At 39.7% G+C, this 7500-nt stretch overlaps 2 protein-coding genes across 6 annotated transcripts in view; one reads left to right on the forward strand and one right to left on the reverse strand.

Moving 5' to 3' along the window:
- Positions 1-7500, reverse strand: part of LOC106882760 (adenylate cyclase type 6) — a 103815-nt gene that overhangs the window by 83660 nt on the left and 12655 nt on the right. Inside the window, exon 1 of one of the 2 annotated variants that reach the window (XM_089343672.1) lies at positions 2394-3563. The exons of the other annotated variant lie outside the window; for it this stretch is intronic. The gene's annotated coding sequence lies outside the window, so the exon portion shown is untranslated. Of the gene's footprint in view, positions 1-2393; positions 3564-7500 lie in introns of those variants that run through there. 2 annotated transcript variants of the gene reach the window in all.
- Positions 1-7500, forward strand: part of LOC106876814 (cholecystokinin receptor type A) — a 156580-nt gene that overhangs the window by 60346 nt on the left and 88734 nt on the right. The gene's annotated exons all lie outside the window — the stretch shown is intronic.

Below are 7500 nucleotides of genomic sequence, written 5' to 3' on the forward strand. Positions count from 1 at the left end.
TTCATACATACATACAGATACACCGTCGGCATTCATACCTTCACCTACCTTAGATACCTGTACACATACCTACATGTACATGTAGCACATATTCATACTTACCTGTCGACACACACACACACACACACACACACACACACACACACACACACACACTTACACGTCGAACCGAACCCGTTTATGTTCAGACAAAACGACATATTTTCTTTTTTGTTTCGTTTTTAATTTTTCAACATAACATGACTAAAGGTTGATGGCCGCGAAGATTTGACAAACAAGGATGTATGTACGTAATGTATGTGTGTGTGTATGTATGTGTGTATGTATGTGTGTGTGTATGTGTGTGTGTATGTGTGTGTGTGTATGTGTGTGTGTATGTATATATGTATGTTATATGTATGTATGTATGTGTGTGTGTATGTATATATGTATGTATGTATGTGTGTGTACGTATGTGTGTGTGTGTGAATGTATGTATGTGTATGTGTGTGTGTGTATGTATACATGTATGTATATATAGGCGCAGGAGTGACTGTGTGGTAAGTAGCTTGCTTACCAACCACATGGTTCCGGGTTCAGTCCCACTGCATGGCACCTTGGGCAAGTGTCTTCTACTATAGCCTCGGGCCGACCAAAACCTTGTGAGTGGATTTGGTAGACGGAAACTGAAAGAAGCCTGTCGTATATATGTATATAAATATATGTCTGTGTATGTGTGTCTGTGTTTGTCTCCCCAACATCGCTTGACAACCGATGGTAGTGTGTTTACGTCCCCGTAACTTAGCGGTTCGGCAAAACAGACCGATAGAATAAGTACTAGGCATCCAAAGAATAAGTCCTGGGGTCGATTTACTCGACTAAAGGCAGTGCTCCAGCATGGCCGCAGTCAAATGACTGAAACAAGTAAAAGAGTAAAAGAGATATGTATTTGTGTGTATGTATGTATGTATGTATGTAGGTAGGTATGTGTGTATGCATATATGTATGTATGTGTGTGTTTGTGTGTATGTATGTATATACATATATATATATATATATATATATATATATATATATATATATATATGTGTATTTATGTATGTATGTGTGTCATTATTCAGTTAATTTCAAGATTTCTTGCCAATAGAGAAAGAACCGGTTTCTAACCTAGATTCAAGGTTCCTTCATTGGAATTTCAACAACAGGGTATGTATGTGTGTATGTGTGTGTGTGTTTGTGTGTGTGTGTGTGTGTATGTGTGGAGGCATCAGGTGTGTAAAGTATTCAGATTGTTGATGTTACTGTAGCGACTGTGGTATTGGGTGGTGTCAACAGAATGCTATATGGCGTGGTATAGTACATAGTATAGAGCCGGCGGTGTCAACAGGGTGTTCTGAGGTGTTTGTAATCGTTTGTGATGTTATTAGTGTTCTGTGGTGCCAGGTATCAGCGGTGTTGGGGTTCCCGAGGGGGGTAAGTGGTGGTGTATGTATGTATCTATCAGTCTGTCTATCTGTCTCTCTCTCTCAGCCTATCTATCTATCTATCTATCTATCTATCTATCTATCTATCTATCTATCTATCTATCTATCTACATATCTCTTTCTATCTGTCTGTCTATCTATCTACATATCTCTTTCTATCTGTCTGTCTATCTATCTACATATCTCTTTCTATCTGTCTGTCTATCTATCTACATATCTCTTTCTATCTGTCTGTCTATCTATCTACATATCTCTTTCTATCTGTCTGTCTATCTATCTACATATCTCTTTCTGTCTATCTATCTATCTATCTATCTATCTATCTATCTATCTATCTATCTATCTATCTATCTATCTATCTGTCTGTCTGTCTGTCTGTCTGTCTGTCTGTCTATCTATCTATCTATCTATCTATCTATCTATCTGTCTGTCTGTCTGTCTGTCTGTCTATCTATCTATCTATCTATCTATCTATCTATCTGTCTGTCTGTCTGTCTGTCTGTCTGTCTGTCTGTCTGTCTATCTATCTATCTACATAAACAGGTACACGCGCTTGGATTTGTGTACACATACATACACGTGTGTGTTTGTGTGTGTGTAAATTCGCATGTATGTATGAATTATATATATGCACACGGTGGTGCATCAGCATGGCCGCAGCTCTGAGCTGAAACTTTGAAATGAAATGAAATGTGTGTGTGTGTGTGTGAATGTATATACGTACGTACACACACATACATATATATATTTGTAATGCGCGTATGTGTATATGTATATATAAATATATATATATATGTGTGTGTGTGTGTGTCTATTTCTCTATCTATCTGACTGTCTTTCTGTCTGTCTGTCTGTATGTATATGTGCATATATAATACATATGAATGAACGAATGAACGAATGAATGAATGAATGAATGAATAAACTCACCTCAGTCAGATGAATGTTGATATTGCCGGTTCTGTCTTGAATGTAGTCATTGTCGTCGTCGTCGTAATTAATGTTGTACTATTAACATTCTTATTTAACCCCAGGTCGACCGTAAACAAAGAGGATATACAACCAAACGCATTTCAGCAGTGATCGTTCCCTTTTTTTTTTGTTGTTGTTTGGTGCTTAAGACAACATTATCTAATGTGTCTTTAAAGAAAACAAATTATTAAAATAATAATAATAATAATAATAATAATAATAATAATAATAATAATGATAATAATAATAAACACAGGAAGGGTGTGATTTGAGGAAGATTTGACTGCTTTTTCTTGCCGATCGAACGACCACTTAAAGGCTTTCTCGTGGGTTCATAAAAAGTAGTGTTCCCGGTTCGCCTCTAATTAAAGGCTTTCCAGTCGTGACAATCCCGTCGTTTATTATTTTCCAGGTATAAGTATGATTGTCAGTACATTTATCCAACGTGTCTTTACTTCGTTTCTAAGCCAATGCGATGGTGTGATTCGAGAGGGATTTGGCTGTTGCTTCTAGCAGGTCTGCGACCACGTTGAAAACTAGAGTTTGTGATAATCGCTGAGAGTAAAAGTCGTGTGGTTTTGCTGTTGTTGTTGTTGTTGTAGGTGGTGGTGGCGGCGGCGGCGGCGGTGACATTGATGGAGGAGGTGGGAGTTTTAGTGATGTTGTCGGTGGTGGTGGTGGGTGTGTTGGTTTTAGTTTTGATGGTAATAGTAATCGTGGTGGTGGTAGTGGTGGCGATGACGATTGTAATGATGCCAATGGTGGTAGTGATGGTGGTGTTAGTCGTCGTCGGAGGGTCGTTGTGGTGGTAAGGGTTGTTGTGGTGGTGGTGGTGGTGGTGACGGCTACTGCCGCCTTTGCTTTCATTTCCTGTTCTCTCCTCTCGCTCTCTCTCTCCCTCCCTCCCTTTCCTACTCCGCCTTTCTCTCTCCTTCACTCAACTCATCTCTCACACTCACACCCTTTCCCCTCTTGTCTCTCTCCCTCACTGATTCGTTCTCTCTTCCTTTCCCTATCTCTCTTCCACAATTCTTTCTTTCTGCTTCCCACTCTCGTTTATCTAACTTTCTCTTTCACTTTCCCGTCTGCTTCTCTCTCTCTCTTTCCATCCTTCACATTCTCCTACAGTCTTTCCCTTTCTCCAGTTTTATCTTTCATTCTTTCTCTCTCCCCTTCCCTTCCATCCTTCCTCCTTCCCACCCTCCCTTACACTTCCTTCCTATCTTCCCATTCCCCGATTGCTTCCTCCTACCCTATCTCCCTCTCATTTCTTTCCTCCTACCCTTGGCAATAATTAATTTCTCTTACCGAAACCTGACTTCAAAATTGTTGTTTCTTCTTCTTCTTCTCGCTGTTGTAGTAAATATTATTGTTGTTACTTTTGTTTCTCTTATTTTAATGTTTGTTTTTGCATCTACACACACACACACACACACACACACACACACACACACACACACACGATCTATTATATCTGTAAGTAGATTGATATATATATGCATGTATATATATATATATATATATATATATATATATATATATATGCATGTATGTGTGTATGCAGTATATATATATATATATATATATATATATATATATATACGACGGGCTTCTTTCTGTTTCCGTCTACCAAATCCACTCACAAGGGTTTGGTTGGCTTGAGACTAGAGTAGAAGACACTTGCCCAAGGTGCCACGCAGTGGTACTGAACCCGGAACCATGTGATTGGTAAGCAAGTTAGTTACCACACAACCACTCTTGCGCCTTATATATACATATATGTACATGTATGTATGTATATATACACACACAAACACGCATACCGTTACATATTTGTATTTATGCATGAACACACACAGATTTACATACACGTATATGCACATACTCCATAATACTCTCACACACACACACACACACATACAGCCTTCCCTCCCCTTCGTTTGTATGAATCTTCCTCCTACCACCATCTTCCTTCACCTCAATTCTACCCCATTTCTACGATGTCTGTTTCTCTTCTTCCTCCTCTCTTTCTCCCACCAAATGTGTATGTACATGTGTATGCGTCTGTTTGTGTGTGTGTATATATATATATATATATATATATATATATATATGTATATGTATGTATATATAAAGATGTATGAGGCAGGTATATGAGTATGTGTGCACGTGTATATGTTACAGGTATCACAAGGTATACGTGAGTTTAAAAACGGAGGGGGGGGGGGGGGATACATAGAGTAAAGTATGACCGAGTGGTTAAGACGTTCACTTCGTAATCACGACACCATAAGTTCGATCCCGTTGCTCGACTTTCTCGGGTAATTTTTTTTTGTTTCTTTTTCTACACTAACTTGTCCGTTGAGTGAGAATTTGACAAACGGAAACTGTATGGAAGCTCGTCTCGTGGATTGTACAGTACTTTAAATATATCCAGCATTGTCACAATGTGACACTCGCTGATTCTACTTGAGTATTACGCTAAGGGTGCACGTGCCTATGGAATACTCGGCCACTGTCAGTATGCCTTGCCTTATCTTGTTCCTTTTTTGGGGGTTTTACTTGTTTCACTGATTGAACAGCGGCCATGCTGGGGCACTGCTTTGAAAGGTTTAAATGAACAAATCGACCCCAGTACTTATTTTCTTTCTTTCGTACTTTTTTACAGAACCGCTAAGTTACGGGAATGTAAATAAACCAACACCGGTTGTCAAATGGGAGGGAATGGCAGACATAAGCATCCACCGTATAATACATAGATACATACATAGCATATATATATATATATATATATATATATGATAGATCGCTGACCACAACATTCAAATTTTTTTTCTCCGTGTTTTTCTCCTTGTTTTCTCCGTATTCTTTCTGTTGAAGAGCGTAGCTCGAAACGTTAAAGACTTTCTCTATTCCCGAGCGTTAAACTAATACATCCTTTTGTTGTTTACACCACCTGTCCTCGTCTGTTGTTTTTTTCGTAAATTCTCCCATATATATATATATATATATATATATATATATATATATATATATATATATATATATATATATATATATATATATATGCACAAACAAACACACACACAAACTTACGTACATACATATGCATACTTACATACATTCATGAGGTGAAGTCAAAAAGGATCCGACCTTGATTTTTTGCACAAAATAATAATGCGTGAGCAAAATCCGCATGGGTATTAGGTGGCCACGTCCTTCCTGAGTACTTGCAAAAACTTTCGTATGTGTAGGTTGTGCCATTCGCCCGCAGTGACGAGTTGAGTACAGACGTGAAGAATATGCTATGCGATTTTACTTTTTGAGTCAAGATAACCGAGCACATTGAGCAAAGATGCTGTATCAAATTCTGGCAAAAACTTGGTGATACGCAAAACCAGACTCTCGAGAAGATTCAGAAGGCCTTTGGATATGATACTAGGGGGAAAACACAAATAAAGGAGTGGTACAACCGGTTCAAAAATGGCCACACCTCAGTGGACAGTGAGCCTCGTTGTGGTAGAACATCGACGAGAAGAAACGACGAAATGATTGCAAAGTTTCTTCATCACCTTCGTGAAACTATGCGGAGAAAATGACCCGACCTGTCGGCAGCAAAGAACTGGCAAATCCACTATGACAACGCACCCGCCCATTCCGCCCACGTCGTCCAAGCATTCCTAGTGAAGCAAAACACACCACTTGTTCGTCAGGCGTCCTGCTCCCCAGACTTAGCTCCGTGAGACTTTTGGCTATTCCCAAAGCTCAAAAAAAAAATACACTCAAAGGGAGAAGATTTGAGACAACAGAGGACACGAAGCAAAATTCTAAGGCACAGCTCTACAGCATCCCCAAAAGTGATTCCCAGAAATGTTTCCAGCAGTGGCAGGAACGCTGGCAGAAGTGTGAAGACTCCCAAGGCGAATACTTTGAAAGAGAGACTAAATCAAAATGGTGAGTTTTTAAATATTACTTGTTTTTTGGCCAAAGGTCGGATAGTTTTTCACTAAACCTTGTACATACGTACGTACGTACGAACGTACGTACGTACGAACGTACGTACGTACACATACATATGATGCAAAAAATACAACTCAAAGACAACGTAAAGAAACAGAGTGTATTATCCACCACAGGATTCGTCACAGTTTCCATCGACGAAATCCACTAACAGGACATTGGTTGGCTTAGGGCTATAATAGATGTTTGCCCAAGGTGTCGCGCAGTGGGACCGAAACTGAAACCATGTGGTTACATAACGAGCTTTTTAATCACACAGTCAAGCTGGCGCCTATAATTATACTTATTACTATAGGCAAAAAGCCCAAGATTTGAGGGGAGGGGCATAGCTGATTACGTGGACCCAGTGCTCAACTGGTGCTTAATTTATCGACCCCGAAAGGATGAAAGGCAAAATCGATCTCGGCGGAATTTGAACTCAGAACGTAAAGACAGCCGAAATGCTTTTAAATAATAGTAATTCAATGAGTTGACTGTAACTTCGAACAACTGAAATAGTCATCGCCGACACTGACGGAGATCCTAAGTTTTTTAACATTTATGTGAGCAATGTTGTTGGTGCGTGTGACAAGCGAGTTGTGTGTGTGTGTGTGTTTGTGTTGATGTTTAGCCACAGGTAAGGTCTTGATCAAAACAGACCTGTGATGAAAGACAATCCAGCCTCGACCACCTCGTCATTTTTCGAGGCACAATGCATTTAAAAGCATTCTGTTTTCCAGTCTGACCTTTCTGATATCGTGGATTTTTGAGGGAGGGCGATATTTCTGGCAGTTTCAATAAGAACCGTCGAGGGTTGCGTGTGTGTGTGTGGAGGGGGAGGGGGAGCAGGCGTAAATGGGGGGGGGGGGTTGTGTGCAGACGCATGCGTGTGCATGTTTATGTGTGTGCCTGTGTTTATATGTATGAGTTTGTGTCTGTGTGTTTGCGTGTGTACGTGCACGTTTGTGAGTGTGCGGATGTGTGTGTGTGTGTGTGTGTGTGCAAGTGTATTTGTTTCTGTGTGTGTATGTGTCTTGGTATCTGTGTGTGTGTACGTGTACGTTTG

Source organism: Octopus bimaculoides, chromosome 27 (genome assembly GCF_046866305.1).
Source record: "Octopus bimaculoides isolate indiv1 chromosome 27, ASM4686630v1, whole genome shotgun sequence".
NCBI lineage: Eukaryota > Metazoa > Mollusca > Cephalopoda > Octopoda > Octopodidae > Octopus > Octopus bimaculoides.